Source organism: Rattus norvegicus, chromosome 1 (assembly GCF_021556685.1).
Source record: "Rattus norvegicus strain SHRSP/BbbUtx chromosome 1, alternate assembly SHRSP_T2T, whole genome shotgun sequence".
Classification (NCBI taxonomy): Eukaryota; Metazoa; Chordata; class Mammalia; order Rodentia; family Muridae; genus Rattus; species Rattus norvegicus.
Genome location: NC_141534.1, coordinates 181,263,487 through 181,278,554, shown reverse-complemented (window position 1 = coordinate 181,278,554; position 15,068 = coordinate 181,263,487). Strand labels below are relative to the sequence as shown.

Genomic DNA, 15,068 nt, shown 5'->3' with positions numbered 1-15,068 from the left:
TGAGATCCTGTTTCATAAAAATCAAATTAAAACATGTGATCTGAGCTATCAATCACTGACCCGGGGGAATATGCTAGACTAAGCCATGTTTCTTCTGGTTCTCTCCTCGTTAAGGTCTCAAAAATTCTGGGAACCAGTCATTTCAAGTCTCAGCTTATAGCATAGACAAGTGCAGCCAGACATTAGGTGAACTTCTGGAGAAAGGAGAAACATAGTGGTACCAAGAGCCTGGGATGAGGTCACTGCAGCCATTGAGTATTATATGTGGCTCTAAGCTCATGGTTTTGAGAAGGAGGGATGATGGATGATATAATTGTCCTTGTTTGTTTAATGAGAGGGTTCTTGTCCATAGATACAGACGTGCAATTCAAGAGGACACTCATCAGAGTGTCTTCTGTAAGGCGGACTGACCACAAGTGCAAACAGTGGCTTCAGTGAGGGGAAGACCACTCAAGGTAGGGCTGATCCCAGGGATGTGGGTAACAGAAAGAGGAGGAGAGATGCTTTAGGGAGGATGGCAGCTCCATGCCTTACATCATTAGCTGTGTCAGCCCAGCAGCTTCCAATGGGAATGCTGCCACAAGGATTTACAGTGTCTGTAAATTCACAATGAGTTCTCTGTGTTTCCTCCAGCTTCCGTTTGAACTGTTTTTTTTTGTTGTTGTTGTTGTTGTTGTTGTTTTGTTTTTTTTTTTCTTTTCTTTTTTTCAGAGCTGGGGACCGAACCCAGGGCCTTGCGCTTACTAGGCAAGCGCTCTTCCATTGAGCCAAATCCCCAACCCTTGAACTGGTTTTTAAAAAATCATCTTCCCCTGCCTATCTGTTTCTCCCTCACAGAGGCAAGAGTATCTGGAGAAGGGGCCACTCTTCCCTACTCCCCCCTCCGAAATGTCAGCCCTAAAACAGTCTTGCAGAAGTCAACGAAAGATCCAGGAGAGGCTGAGCCTGATGGTGTTGTAATTCCAACACCTGGAAGGTAAAGGCAGGAGATTCGGGAGTTCAAGACCAACCTCAGCCACATAGTGAGCTTTCGGCCAGCCTGAGAATGAGACTCAACCTCAAAGTACAAGGGGAAGGCCAGGAGAGAAGCTCTCTGTTTTTCTTCTGGATTTTGTATGATATCTGAAACCTCCAGACATCTTGTCATTAGAGGATGACATCAATATCAAATGGGGCATACTCAGCTGGAAAGAACCTGGATCCTGATGACATTGTTAAGCCTCTGAGTCAAGAAACCTGGGAAGCAACCCTACCTACCTCTAACCTTCCTCTTGTGCACAATGCCACATTCTCCTTTAAGCACGTATCAGTGCTACCACTGAATGCACACACTGTATGACCCTGATTAGAATCTAACTGCTTGCTAGGTGCAGAGGGAAGTGGTTTTAAGATGGTAACAGCACTATTCTCCTAGAGCTTAACAATGGCTATGACAGAGGGCTAGTCATTAAACAGTGAACCTCACAATCAAATACTGAACCACAGTAGGATAAAATGCTACAGAGCAGAAAGTTCGTGAAAGGATCTGAGCTTGTCCAAGACTGACATTCTTTTCTCTGTCTCTTAGCTGGTTTTAATTGTCATCAGTGAAAAGAGCTTTTTTTTTTTTTTACATGTATTTACTTGTTTGTTCATTTGGAAAGAGATATTCATGCCACCACACACATGCAGAGGCCAGAGGAAAACTAGCAGAAGTCAAGTTTCTCCTTCCCCCATGTGGGTCGAACTCAGGTTCTCATCAAAGTTGGCAGCAAGTGACTTTTACCTGACCCATCTTACCTGTCCCTTTCACTCAGGTCCAAGTCATGTTGTTTGGTTAGAGCTAATACCATCCATTTAATGATGGAGGACAGCCTTTCAGTATAAGGCTGAGGGCCAGCGAAGCTGTCCAGCTTCTGTGAGAGTCTGATCCTGAGGACGCTTTCCTGCACAGGAGTCTAGGCTGTGGCCTCAGATGAGCAGACCCTACTTTGTTAACTATCAATGCCAAAGAAACCTGAGACATGAGACAGCTAGAAGGGCTAGGGACAGAGTTCACAAAGGTGTCCTCGATGCCTAACACTCGACAAGCAAGTGCTCTCTTAGTCATAAAGGGAGATCCATCAAAATCCTACGACACCACAGTGAGATCAAACTCTCTTTCCGCTCCTTACTCAGAATCATCCATTCCGTGTAGGAGACTAATAAAAACACAAACTTTATTCTTAGTGACATAGAGAAGCATCTGAAATAAAGGAAGAGGATGAAGAAATTGTCTCTGGGCAGAGACAAAGCATGTGACAGCTGAGTCTGGCAACCTCTGACTTGGGTCACAGCTCAAACCCACCTGAACCAACAGCAGAGCCCAGCAGGGATGGGGCTTCGTGAACGTTATGGAAGTTAACTGGCTAACACGCAAGGGAACATGCACTGTGGGTGGGGTGTGAATTGAAGTCACTGGGCATGGTCCTCAGTCAACCAGGATCACAAGGGAAGTGGATACAAATCCCTCAGTGTGCAGAGCTTCAGAAGCACTGTTTATTTTACCCATATGGTGCTGGGGATTAAACCCAGGACTTTGTACATGGAGCTACAACTCTAATCCAGCTCCTAGCTTCTCACTATGTAAACCAGGCTGGCTTCACACTTCTGGGCTAAATCTTTCTCACCTCAGCCTCCTGAGCAGGCCCTTCTCGAGGGCATGTGACAGCATCCCAGGCTCAGGAAAACAATTCCGTGGTCTATTCTGCAGCCCCTACTGCCACAGGGACAGTCTTAATGTTTGTCTTTTCCCTCTTTGACCGGTTTTACTCTACTCCTCCATTCCTGCTTCCGGAGACCATCTCCCAAAAGACACCTAGTCCAAGGTTTCTGTCTCACCTACTTTTAAGCGAAACCAAATTAAAGCAGGAAACACTGGCAGAAAGAGCCACTGACAGAAAGCAAGCCATTCATCTTTGTCACACCTCCTCCCCTGCAAGGCTCAGAGACCATAGAGAGAGAGAGAGACAGAGAGACAGAGAGACAGAGAGAAACAGAGACAGACACAGAGAGAGAGAGAGATACAGAGAGAGAGAGATACAGAGAGAAAGACAACATACAGAGAGAGAGAAACAGAGAGAGAGAGAGACAGAGACAGACACAGACACAGACACAGACACAGAGACACAGAGGGAGAGAGAGAAGAGTCAGAGGTCTTGAGGATTTGAAAGAAAGAGATTTCTGGACACGTCAGGATTGCTGCACTCGAGAACAAGATGAAGCCAGTCAGCCTTCCAGCACAGAGCGCCTGCCCATCGATGAGGAGCTACGGCCTCCTGATAGATGGGCCATGACCTACTGGATGGCTCCACACCCATGTGTATCAAGAATTTTGGTTTCTTTAAAAACCCAGAGCTATTACAGGAATATGTTTTCAGTTTAATCCCAGGTGTGGGATACATGAGGCTGCCTTAGGTTGTCCACAGCAGCTGACAATGACTGCTCTGGCAGGGGTGTGGTTTTTCCAGTGCAGATAGTGTCAGCAATTGTATGACTTGAAATTCTGGAGACTCTTAAGAGGGTATACAAAATGCTAGAGCCCAGAGAGGGGCGTGGTCGTGGCTGCTGCTGCTACTGCTGCTGCTGCTGGTTCCTGGTTGCTATTGTTATGGTTTGTCAAGTAGCCATGTGTAAAGAGACAACAAGAAGAAATTAGATATCCTGATGGCAAAGTTCAAACTTGCCCCAAGGAACTCAATGCCCCTAATCAGCAGGAAGTCTAACAATATCGATGCCCCCTTTCCCCTCTAACCTTCTTTCTCTCTTTCCTAGTGTTCAGGGGGTTGGAAGGGTGGAATAGGGGTGAAAGGTGATAGAAAAGAGAACTCACAAAGCAGCCAAAAATCTGGTTAAATCCACGAGTATCTGGAGGAATAAATTGACTTTGGTGGGAAAAAAATTTAAAAGGACACAAAATTGGAAGGGGATGGGTGAATCTAGAAGGGATTGGGGGAGGATTGGGGGTAAATATGATCATTGTATGCATGTATGAAATTCTCAAAGAATTAATAAAAGTATTATATTTTTCAAAACAGAAGCAAGTCACTTCTGCTGGCAATATACCAGGAAGACGTGAGAACTGAAAGGCACCAGAATCCTTGGAAGGGAAGGGTAATATCCCCTAGTGAAAGCGTCAGCCTTCAGCCGGGAGTGTAGTTCAGTGGTAGAGCAGTGGTCTGGCATGCAGGAGGCTGTGGTTTGTTCCCCAGTAAATGCTGGGTAGTAGGCACATTGCTCCTTAAGCAAGCTACAGTGAAGCCCTGAGGGCAACAAGTTTGGCTTCTATACACATCTTCTAAACACATCGCAATTGCTGTTTTAGTGCCTTATATTTTCCTGCTTCCTGGAGACAGTTCAAATGTTGGAAACAATTTTAACTTTAAAAATAAAAGTCATAAAATGGAAAGGAAGCTGAGCATGGTGGCATTTGTGTCGCAGTCCTTGGGAGGCAGAGGCAGGAGGTTCAGGAGTTAAAGGTCATTGCTGGTACATAGCTGGTTCAGAACCAGCCTGGCTAAACGAGAGCCTGTCCACCAGAATAACAACAACAAAATGGCGGAAAAATACACCGAGCTCCACATTCGAGGCTACTATACCGGCACAAGAACCCACCACCTTCGGAACGCACCTCCTATACACACGGCATTCTCGTGTATTCAGTGTAACCATCAAAGTCAGGGATTGTGGCTGCAACACAAGACAGCTATCTAAGCTTCAGCCCCATGCGGCTCTCACAATTATCCTGTTGAGGTCTTCATCAAAGGAGCCAGTTCAGCAGCGCGCGCGCGCGCGGAGTCGGGGCCATCATCTGACACGGTTCACGCTTCCCTTGAAGATGCTCATGACCTTGTTTGAAAAGTACAGTTATTTGCTAGCCTGTCTTTCATTTCAGGTTTGTCTGATATTTTCTGGTAATTAGATTCAGGTTCTGCGTTTGCAGGAATGATGTTACATTCGCTCATCCTAGCAGGTGGTGCATGGTTCCAATTTGCCCTGTTGCTAATTACGCTCACTTTGATCATTTGATTAGAGTGGTGTCTGCCAGGTTTCCCCACTGAAAATCTTACTCTCTTTCACTTTGTAATTAATAAGTATTTTGTAGCAGGTGTTTTAAACCATGCACCCATGATACTCCCCTCACCCCACTCCCATACAACTACTCTTCATCAAACTTTCTATTTAAGTGAGCATATGTGTGTGTGTGTGTGTGTGTGTGTGTGTGTGTGTGTGTGTGTGTGCACATGGACGCACCTCAGTGTTTATGTATATGATATTTATGATTCCCTTTAGGTGGCTTTAGTTTTGTTTTGTGTCTCCTATGTAGTCTGTTCGGGCTACCCTAGAACACTGTGTAGCCTAGGTTTGAACTCACTATTCTCCTGCCTCAACCTCCTGTGTTACAGCCATGCCTATACACCTGGCAATTATGTGTATTTATTTTTAACTGTATCTACATATTGAATACACATTTCCTCCACTGTCTTAATTTTAAATCAACACCAGAAGGTTCCCTCCAGTTTTCCGCCTTACTGTATTTTCAGCCTTATTCTCTGACAGTGAGAAAACTTATAGATGTCAGGATATTTTCTTAGTTACAGTGAAGGAAGCTACAAGATTCAGTGTGCATTATGTCCTCCCCCTTTTAAAGTTTGTGTACGCGTTTTAAAAAGAGCTGCAGAAGTATAAGAGCTGCTTGCCTTACCTCCTCTCACCATGGCAGCGAGGTCAAGAGGTATTTGCAGTGTCTCCATTAGATCTGTATTTACTAACAGGATATCTACGGCTTTCCCATTGTCCTTCAATTGACAATGAAGTCTATGACTGAAGAAAGCAAACAGTAAATTCCTCACCTCTTGAAGAGAACGGCTTACACTGGGGGCTAGCAACCCTCTCGCTCACCACCCTTCCCGGGATGCAGAATTACAGTCAAAAGGGTGTGCGTTCCTTCTGCTGAAGTGACCTCACACATACACTAGTAGGTGTGCTTTATTAATTTCCTAGGTGTTGCTTAATTCATTCTGACAGCCAAGATCAGCCAGCAGGAGGAAGACAGCTTAACATTCTTTTCCACTCCAGGGTGCTGGGAGAATCAGGCTTGAATAGGGAGCAAAGCTGGTCAAGTCTCTGATGTGGCTCAGAGAACTCATGTAACCTGTCTGAGTTCTGAACAAAAGGAGGTAGTAAGAATTTTAAAAACCCACCTTTCTGGTAATAAAGGCTACATTGAGGCATATGGGTTACCGTAATTGCCGAGTGAGTCAGCTAATAAACACTAGTTGGCACAGCCAGTAATCCCAGTAGCTAGGAGGCAGAGGGGAGAGGACCCAGACTTTGAGGTCAACCTGGGTTACATAGCAGGTCTCAGGGTAGACTGGAATACACTGTCTCAACAGCAAGCAAAACAACCTCCAGAAGTAGGTGGGGCAACCACACAGTGGGGATCCCCTGAACCTCAAGCCTCCAGAACTGAAGAATTGACCAACTGACCAACTGACCAAATGAGATACCAAAAGGAGAGACAAGACAATTCCTGATGTCTTCAAGCAGGGTCTACTCTAACAAGAAAGGAAGAGAGGCATCAAAACAACTGTGCCTGCCCTGTTTCCAAGTAATTGCCACACTGTGTCCCACTAACTGAGGGGCATCATTTTGAATGTACTCGTCAGTGGTCCAGATGAGGGAGAGTCTGAGATTTCATCTCTCTGCTCCAGCTGTCAGCTATCAGATGATGGGGTAGGGATCACATTTCTATTTCATTTAAGACTAAACCTTTCACTGGCAGTGGTGGCACAGGCCTCTTTAATCCCAGTGCTGGGGAGGCAGAGGTAGGAGGATTTCTGTGAGTTCGAGGCTAGGCTGGTTTACAGAATGAGTTCCAGGGCAGCCAGGACTGTGTTTGGAGGCTGAGGAGACAGTTGGGTTGGTAAATCACAGCTGCACATGCATCTAGGACCAGAGTTCAGATCCCCAGCACCCAAAAGCCTGGCACAGCAGCGCACTGGAAGCTAATGCTGGTGGTTGAGACCAGGTGGAGCAGAGACAGTTTGCCGGCCAACCATCCCAGCCAATCAATCACATTTCTCTCCTCTCCTTTACTCTGCATTCACTGGCCATTTGTACCTTTTCATTTGAAAAGTTCAGTTGACTGACCATTTTATTGATCATATTATTTGCACTTCTACTGTTTCATTTTTTCAGTTCTCTATGCATTCTAGATACCGATCTCTGTATAATCTAGATACAGTTCCAATAATCTAGGCTTTCAGACGTGCATCTGGCAATGATTTTCTTCCCATTCTATGGGCTGCCTGTACTCTATTGCTTGTTCTTTTACTGTACAGAGGTGTTTAATTTTACACAGTCAGATCTGTCCGTCTCTGCTATGATTTCTTGGGCTATTCCAGTTCTATTTTAAGAGAGCTATTGCGTCCATCTTAACCTTGAGGTATTCCCCTGTATTTTCCTCTCATAACTTCAAATCTTCAGGACTCACATTAAGGACTCTGGTACATTTTGAAGTGATTTCTTTACAAAGTGAGAGACAGGGCTCCCATTTAAGAGTTCAACATATCGGGGCTGGGGATTTAGCTCAGTGGTAGAGCACTTACCTAGGAAGCACAAGGCCCTGGGTTCGGTCCCCAGCTCCGGAAAAAAAGAACCAAAAAAAAAAAAAAAAAAAAAAAGAGTTCAACATATCATGACACCCAGTTTCCCTAGCACCAATTGTTAAACACTTACCTGTCTTTCAATGTGTGTGTGTGTTGGTTTTTTTTTTTTTTTTTTTTTTTTGACACCCTTGTCAAGAGTCAGATGACTGCAGTTACTTCTTGATCTTCTTTTTTCTGGATTTTCTAGTCTGTCCCAAGGGTCTTCCTGTTAGCTTATGAGTTGGCTGGCACATCTGTTATTGTCTGCTTTCCTGGCTCTGTAGCACAGTTTGAGCTCAGGCCTTTAGCACAGTTCTTTTTGCTTGGGATTGTTTTGGCTATCCGTAGTCTTTTTGTGTTTTTATATAAATTTCAGGGTTTTTTCCTTATTTCAGTTGAAGGGTGTCATTGGAATGTTGATGAATGTTGTATTGACTCTGCTTCTGCTATATACCAAAACTGCCATCTAAGCATCCTCATCGCCATTACAGTTGATGATGATTTTGGAGTTACTTTGTTTTAAATAGAACCAGGCTGGCCTGTAACTCACTGTGTAGCCAAGGATGACTTTGAACTTAGGATTCTCCTGCCTCCACCTCCCAGTGTTGCACCGGTGTGCACCACTACCCATGGCTATCATTAACTCTATCTACGAACCTCTGAATAAGTCTATGAACCTCGGAAGCCTTTCCGTGTTCTAGTGTCTCTTTAGTTTCTCCCTGCTGTGCTTCATGGTTTTCATTATGGAGTCGTGAGGATCCTTGGTTAAATCTTGCCTGGCTTGTTGTTTTTGCTTCGGTGTTATCCTGAATGGGATTGCTCTGCTACCCTCTTTTTCAATAAGGTCATCTGGCTGTTTGCTTTGTTTTGTTTTCAAAGTCTAACTATGCACCTGGCCTGGTACTCTCTACATAGCCCAAGCTGACCTTGAACTTGTGACAATAATATTGTTTCAATCTCTTAGAGTTGAGGTTATGGACATGTACTTGTATGCCCAGTGCACTGAGTTTATTTTTGGTATATAGAAATACTGTTGGGAACACGGAAGTGACTGTCTGCCTGCCCCTTCCGTCTCTCTTTCCAGTGGAGGAGTCTGGAGATGATGTTCAGAAATGGCACCTCGAAAGGGGAAGGAAAAGAAGGAAGAACAGGTCATCAGCCTTGGACCTCAGGTGGCTGAAGGAGAGAATGTATTTGGTGTCTGCCACACCTTTGCATCCTTCAATGATACGTTTGTCCATGTTACTGATCTTTCTGGCAAGGAAACCATCTGCTGGTGGAATGAAGGTAAAGGTTGATTGAGATGAGTCCTCTCCGTTTGCAGCCATGTTGACTACCCAGGATGTGGCCCAGAGGTGCAAGGAGTTGGGCATCACTGCCCTGCATATCAAACTCCAGGCCACAGGAGGAAACAGGACCAAGACCCCTGGACCTGGAGCCCCATCAGTCCTCAGAGCTCTTGCTGGCTCTGGGATGAAGATTGGGCAGATTGAGGATGTCACCCCCATCCCCTCTGACAGCACTCAAAGCAAGGGTGGTCGTCACGGTTGCTGTCTGTGAACAGGACTTCTCAAGTTATTTTCTGTTAATAAATTGCTTTGTGTAAGCTAAAAAAAATACTGTTGACATTTGTATGTTGCTTTTGTGTCCTGCAGCCTTGATGAAATTGTTTATCCGGTCTAAGAGTCATGTGGTAGAAACCTCCTAGTCTTTCAAGTGGAAGATCTTATCATCTGCAAACTAGATTCATTTGAATTCTTCGAACTTTCCTATATGCATTCTTTTCATGTCTTTTTAGTTATACTTTATGTATACTTATAATAATTATATTGTTATAAATACATATATCTTTTTCCATAGATTATATAATTTATAACTAATAATTAGTAATATAACTTATATTTATACTTTATTACTCTGGCTAAGGTTTCAAGCACTTTGTTAAGTAAAAGTACAAAGAAACGACATCCCTGACTTGTTCTTGGTTTAAAAAGAATCGCTCATTTCTCTCTGCTTTGTATGACATTGCTCCCTTGTTTGTCACAGGTAATTTCTACTATGTTTGAGAAGGCCCTTGGTGTTGGGGAGATGGCTCAGCAGTTAAGGGTGCTTGTTGCTCTTCAGGGTACTTGAGTTTGGTGCTGCTGACATTTGTTTAATTTGCTCACCTATTTTGGGTCTGGATGTTGTTATCTATTTGGTGAAGGTGGAGTATTGAGGCTCCCTACTACTGTGGTCAGTGTGTGTCTTCCTAATTTTGACCTGAATTTTGATAGGCAAAAATATGCCTCCTCTTGTTTTCAGATTCCATTTGCTTGGAATATCTTTTTCCGTCCATCCTCTAAACTTCAAGCTGTCTGCCTCAACAGTCACCAAATCATATCTATACAGAAGTCTATGTAGGAAACTCGTTTTTCCCCCACTGAAGGTCTCTGTGTGTATCCCTGACTGTCTTGGAACTCACTGTATGGAGCAGGCTGGTCTCAGCCTCACGGAGATCAACCTGCCTCTGCCTCCCGAGTGCTGGGATTAAAGCACACACCACCACTGTCCCGCAAGGAAGCCTATACTTAATATATGCCCACACTGTAGCTGTGACAGTCAGGACTGCCTGCCGATGGTGTTGAGGAGACCATTGCAGAGCAAGAGATCTTCTTGGGTTTCCTTCAGGTTACACACCCCTGACCTTCACAAAGGTGAGACCTCCTATTGCAGTTGTGCCAGAAGTACTGTGAAGGACTGTCTAGGAAAAAGGATGCTCTAAGCATAGACAGGGCAGTGGGTATGACAGGCAGCCCCCTGGAAGCCTGCCCTGGGAAAACACCACCTACCACAGAGGAGGCAGGGAAGACGAGGAAGATGGATGTCTGAAATGTAAATGGCTCCCTGCTAGCCGGATCAAATGTGCCTTGGAGTCATTTCCATGAAATTACCACACAGCGACACTAATGAGGTGATCCTGACGACAGCCAGTATTTTGCATAATTCCCAGTGAGCCAGTAATGAGACCAAGATGGATTCCCATTTATCTTCTAAAAACAATAAGAGCACGTGGATGAACCCGGCAACCAACCTTAGGAGCAGAGGTCAAGGACTGGGGGTGGGGATGGCGCACACCTGTTATCCTAAACCCTGGGAGGTGGAGGCAGGAAATGAGTCAGGAATGCACAGTGAGTTTGAGGCTAGCCTGAGACTGATTCAGAGGAACAGGATATGTAGTAGTCTTTGCTAAGAGGCACAGCTCTGGGACCTTCTGGAGTAATATTAGAGAAAGAGAAAATTCTTTTTTTTTTTTCTTTTCTTTTTTTCGGAGCTGGGGACCGAACCCAGGGCCTTGCCCTTGCTAGGCAAGTGCTCTACCACTGAGCTAAATCCCAACCCCGAGAAAGAGAAAATTCTAAATTTCAGAGTATTGCTCCAACACTGGCCCAGGTCCGAGTCACTGTGTGACTAGTTACAGCATTTTTCTGGCTCTGCCTTCCTCTCTTCCATCTATAAGCATGTTCACGCCCTGTTTATACAAGTGTCCCTTGCATCCTTCCGTTATTTCATTGTCTCTCTGCTCCTCTTTACCTGAGACTTCGAAGATTTTCTTCAGTCACGATCTCACTCAGTGCTACTCACCAGCCACTGAGATTGAGGGCAGGGCCGGAGAAACATCCTTGATTAAGAGCACACACCAGCCCTCTTTCTTTTCTGCTACTGCCATGCCATCCAGACTGAGGAAGGCCTGGAAACTCTGGGCCACATCCACGGTCGCATCGGTAAGCACCGCAAGTGCCCAGGAGGCCTCGGGAATGCTGGAGACGAGCATCACCACAGGATCAACTTTGACAAATACCATCCAGGTTACTTCAGGAAAGTTGGCATGAGGCATTACCACTTGAAGAGGAACCAGAGCTTCTGCCCAACTGTCAACCTGGATAAATTATGGACGTTGGTCAGCGAGCAGACACAGGTCAATGCAGCAAAAAACAAGACTGGAGCTGCTCCCATCATTGATGTTGTTCGATCAGGCTACTTACTACAAAGTTCTGGGGAAGGGGAAGCTCCCTAAGCAACCTGTCATCGTGAAGGCCAACATCTTCAGCAGAAGAGCTGAGGAGAAGATGAAGGGTGTTGGAGGTGCCTGTGTTCTGGTGACTTAAAGCCACTTCAGAGGCTAATTAAATGCTAACGCTTTCTAAATAAACAAACAAACAGCATATACTAGCTGCCCTTGCAAAGGACCCAAGTTTGGTTTCCAGGACCTAACATCAGCTGGCTCACAATGGCCTGTAAACCTGTATCACCAGTTCTGGGGGATCTGACACTCTCTTTGGACCTCGTTGGGCACCTGAACTCATGTGTGCTTATGCACACACATGCATACATATACACACATACATGCATATGCACACATATGCATGCACATACACACACATGCATACATATACACACAATCAGTCCCTTGTCCCCCACCCCCACCCCTTGTCTTTCTTACCCTCTTTGGTACCTAACCTTCTGGGCTATTTTCCTTGGATAGCCATTTCCTTTGGCTTCTGTAACAACCTCCTTTCCAGATTCTCTCTTTGGCTTTCTTCAAAGGAAAATCCATGGTTCATTCCTCAAATGCATTCATACGGGGTTCTCTCCTTGGCGCCCTTCCCTTCTTGCTCTGGTGATCTCATTCATTCCTTTGGCTTCAACCAATTTCCCACATGCTGCCAACTCCCAGCTCCACATCCCTGAGCTTCCAGACCTTAAATTGTCTATTTGCCTAATATGTCTTGGTCCCAAAACTCCATATTTACCCAATTGAGTTAACTATCAGTTTTGTATTTTCTGTGCTATTCTTCAGTTCAGTTGGTAACAAACTCTCATTTCTCTATAAAGCCAGATCTAAACAGAGGTCTAGTTTCGACCTCTGTGTCTAATGTACAGGTCCAGCTCTTTGTCCAGCCCCCATCCTAAATGCCAGTCACTACCTCTTTAGTTCAGATCTTGTTCCTCCTGTGGATTTTATAGTAGTTAAACTTACAGGTTTCTCTGCTTCTCATCTCTTCCTCCGTCTATTTCTATCTTTGACATTACTCTCTTAATGATCTACTGAAAACTTAAATCTGGACTGGGCCTACGGTTCAGCTGGAAGAGTATTTCCCCAGCATACACACAGCCCACATAAAAACCTGGCGTACATGTATATGTCTATACTCCAGTCACTTGGAAGTTTGAGGCAAGAGGATCAGATAGTCAAGGCTGTCCTCAGCTACAGAGTAACTACTAGGCCAGGCTGAGAACTTGAGACTCTGTGTCAAAGACAAAACAACCCCCAAAATATATGATCCCATTATCGACTCACTGAAAAATTCCTTCGTGGTTTTTTATTTCCTTCCAGATAAAACCCAGGTATTTGAGTTGGATGTGGTGGCACACGCCTTTAATTCCAGCACGGGAAGGCAGAAGCAGGCAGATCTTTGTGAATTCAAGGCCAGCCTGGCCAGCAAAGCAAGTTTCAGGACAACTAGGGCTCCTACAGAGAGAAATCCTACCCTGAAAAATAAGCAAAGCCCACATATTTGAAACTGGATCTGGAATAAAAGTGTGACCCTGGGCCCCAAGAGTGCCTGGTGGCCAGTGGAACCTGATAGGACGTCTGCAGGCAGGGAGGATTGGGAGACATTTGTCTTCCTTGCTACTAAACAGAAAAGCAGAGAAACAAACACTTGTCTTTGGACGTGAAATGTCAGCTTATGATGCCTGGATATGAGTTCATCTTCTTATGTATGAGGGAGGGGATATTATGTTAGTTGGGTGTATGCTCATGTGCACACAAGTACACATGCATGTGCGCACATGTACATGGGGGCCAGTGATCAACACTGAATATCTTCCTCCATTGTTTTTTCTTCACCTTAGTTGTCAGAGAGAGAGAGAGAGAGAGAGAGAGAGAGAGAGAGAGAGAGCACCAGAGAGAGTGAGAGAGGCCTGGAACTCCTTAGTAACCGTGTTGGCTCCAAACTCATAAGAGAACTGCTTGTATCTTCCTCCCCTGCCATTGGAGGTAAGTCCCACCATACCCAGCTCTTCATCTCAGTTTCTGGGACAGGGTCCTCACTAGTCATGAAGCTCACTGGGCTAAGATTGTCAGTGAGTTCCAGAGAGTTTCTGTGTTAGTGCACTGTGGTACAGATGCATGATGCCAGGCCGAGAGCTTATGGAGATGCTGAGGACCTGACCTCAGTTTACTGACTGAGCCACCTCCCAAGCCTGTGGTTTGGTCTTTTTTTATTGTTTTGTTTTTTGATTTTTTTGAAAGTTTCTCTGTGTAATAGTCCTGGCTGTCCTGGAACTTGCTCTATAGACCAAGCTGGCCTTAGACTCAAGAGATCCACCTGCCTCTGCCTCCTGAGTGCTGGGATTAAAGGCATGCAACACCACTGCCTGGCCAGATTTGGTCTTCTTTTCAAAGATATCTCTCTCTCTCTCTCTCTCTCTCTCTCTCTCTCTCTCTCTCCATCCATCTACCTATCTATCTGTGTTCTGTATTACTTTTGCAGCCTGTACGCCTGCCTGTGGGAGGGTGTTAGACTTTGGAACTACAGACACCTTGTGGGTGTGAGGAATTGAACCCTGGTTCTCTGTTCTAACCTCAGAGCCATCTCTTTAGCTCCATTTGGTCTTCTTCTAAGCACAAGTAAAGCATTACATGTAGAGCAAGTGCCCCAGGTCTTACTAATATCACTGAGCCACAAGACTAAGAGATAGTAACTGTCTAACTACCCGCACTCTGATTTACACTGAGACTGGCCCCAATAATAACATCACAAATGGAGACATCACGGGTGAATAGGGCTTAGGAGCCAGCTAGATGGCTTAGCAGGGAAAGGCATTTGCTGCAAAACCCAATGCCCAGAGTTTGATCTTCAGAGCCTAAATGGTGGAAGGAGAGAACTGACTTCTGCAAGCTGCCCTTTGACCTCCACATTCTTGTACATGCATGTGGCACATACACATAAACACTCAGGCACACATACACATAACATTTAAAAATTTTTAAGAGGGAAAAGGTGACAGGATTTGTACAAACAACGTTTTATTGACCTTCTTAGGAAGAATTAGATCAAAGTCTCCATATTGTTCACATGACAACAGGCCGCCTCCTATGTTGTATTTTCAATTGAATTTTTATTTTTCTTTTAGATTTATTTTAAACTACAAAACTGTTTCTGCTGTGATAAGAAGCCAAGTGCACTCTCAAACTCGGTTCCCTACTTATGCAAATAAATTTCCTTACCTCTTCAAGCCAGAGCCAACCTGCTTTAGTCCTTAGGGTGGGGTGAGAGAGACAATAATAGCTAGTTTGCCACATTCTGTGACTCCCCAGTGTCACAGCTCCTCTCTGCTGAAACATCTAGTTAT

The 15,068-nt window shown here is 44.9% G+C and overlaps 1 long non-coding RNA gene and 3 pseudogenes across 2 annotated transcripts in view; all 4 read left to right on the top strand.

Annotated features, from left to right (window-relative positions):
• LOC147996938 (uncharacterized) overlaps nucleotides 1-4,057 on the top strand; it is a 49,323-nt gene extending 45,266 nt beyond the window's left edge. Inside the window, exon 2 of the long non-coding RNA XR_015652371.1 lies at nucleotides 838-4,057. This is a non-coding gene — a long non-coding RNA (uncharacterized LOC147996938). The remainder of the gene's footprint in view (nucleotides 1-837) is intronic.
• The window catches only part of Rps18l4 (ribosomal protein S18-like 4), a 49,837-nt pseudogene extending 38,214 nt beyond the window's left edge, over nucleotides 1-11,623 (top strand). Inside the window, exon 2 of the transcript XR_015652370.1 lies at nucleotides 11,314-11,623. The product of XR_015652370.1 is annotated as a ribosomal protein S18-like 4, transcript variant X2 (transcript). The remainder of the gene's footprint in view (nucleotides 1-11,313) is intronic.
• Rps14-ps6 (ribosomal protein S14, pseudogene 6) lies at nucleotides 8,756-9,299 on the top strand (annotated as a pseudogene).
• Nucleotides 11,375-11,815, top strand: Rpl27a-ps4 (ribosomal protein L27a, pseudogene 4; annotated as a pseudogene).
• Nucleotides 11,816-15,068: the final 3,253 nt, after the last annotated feature.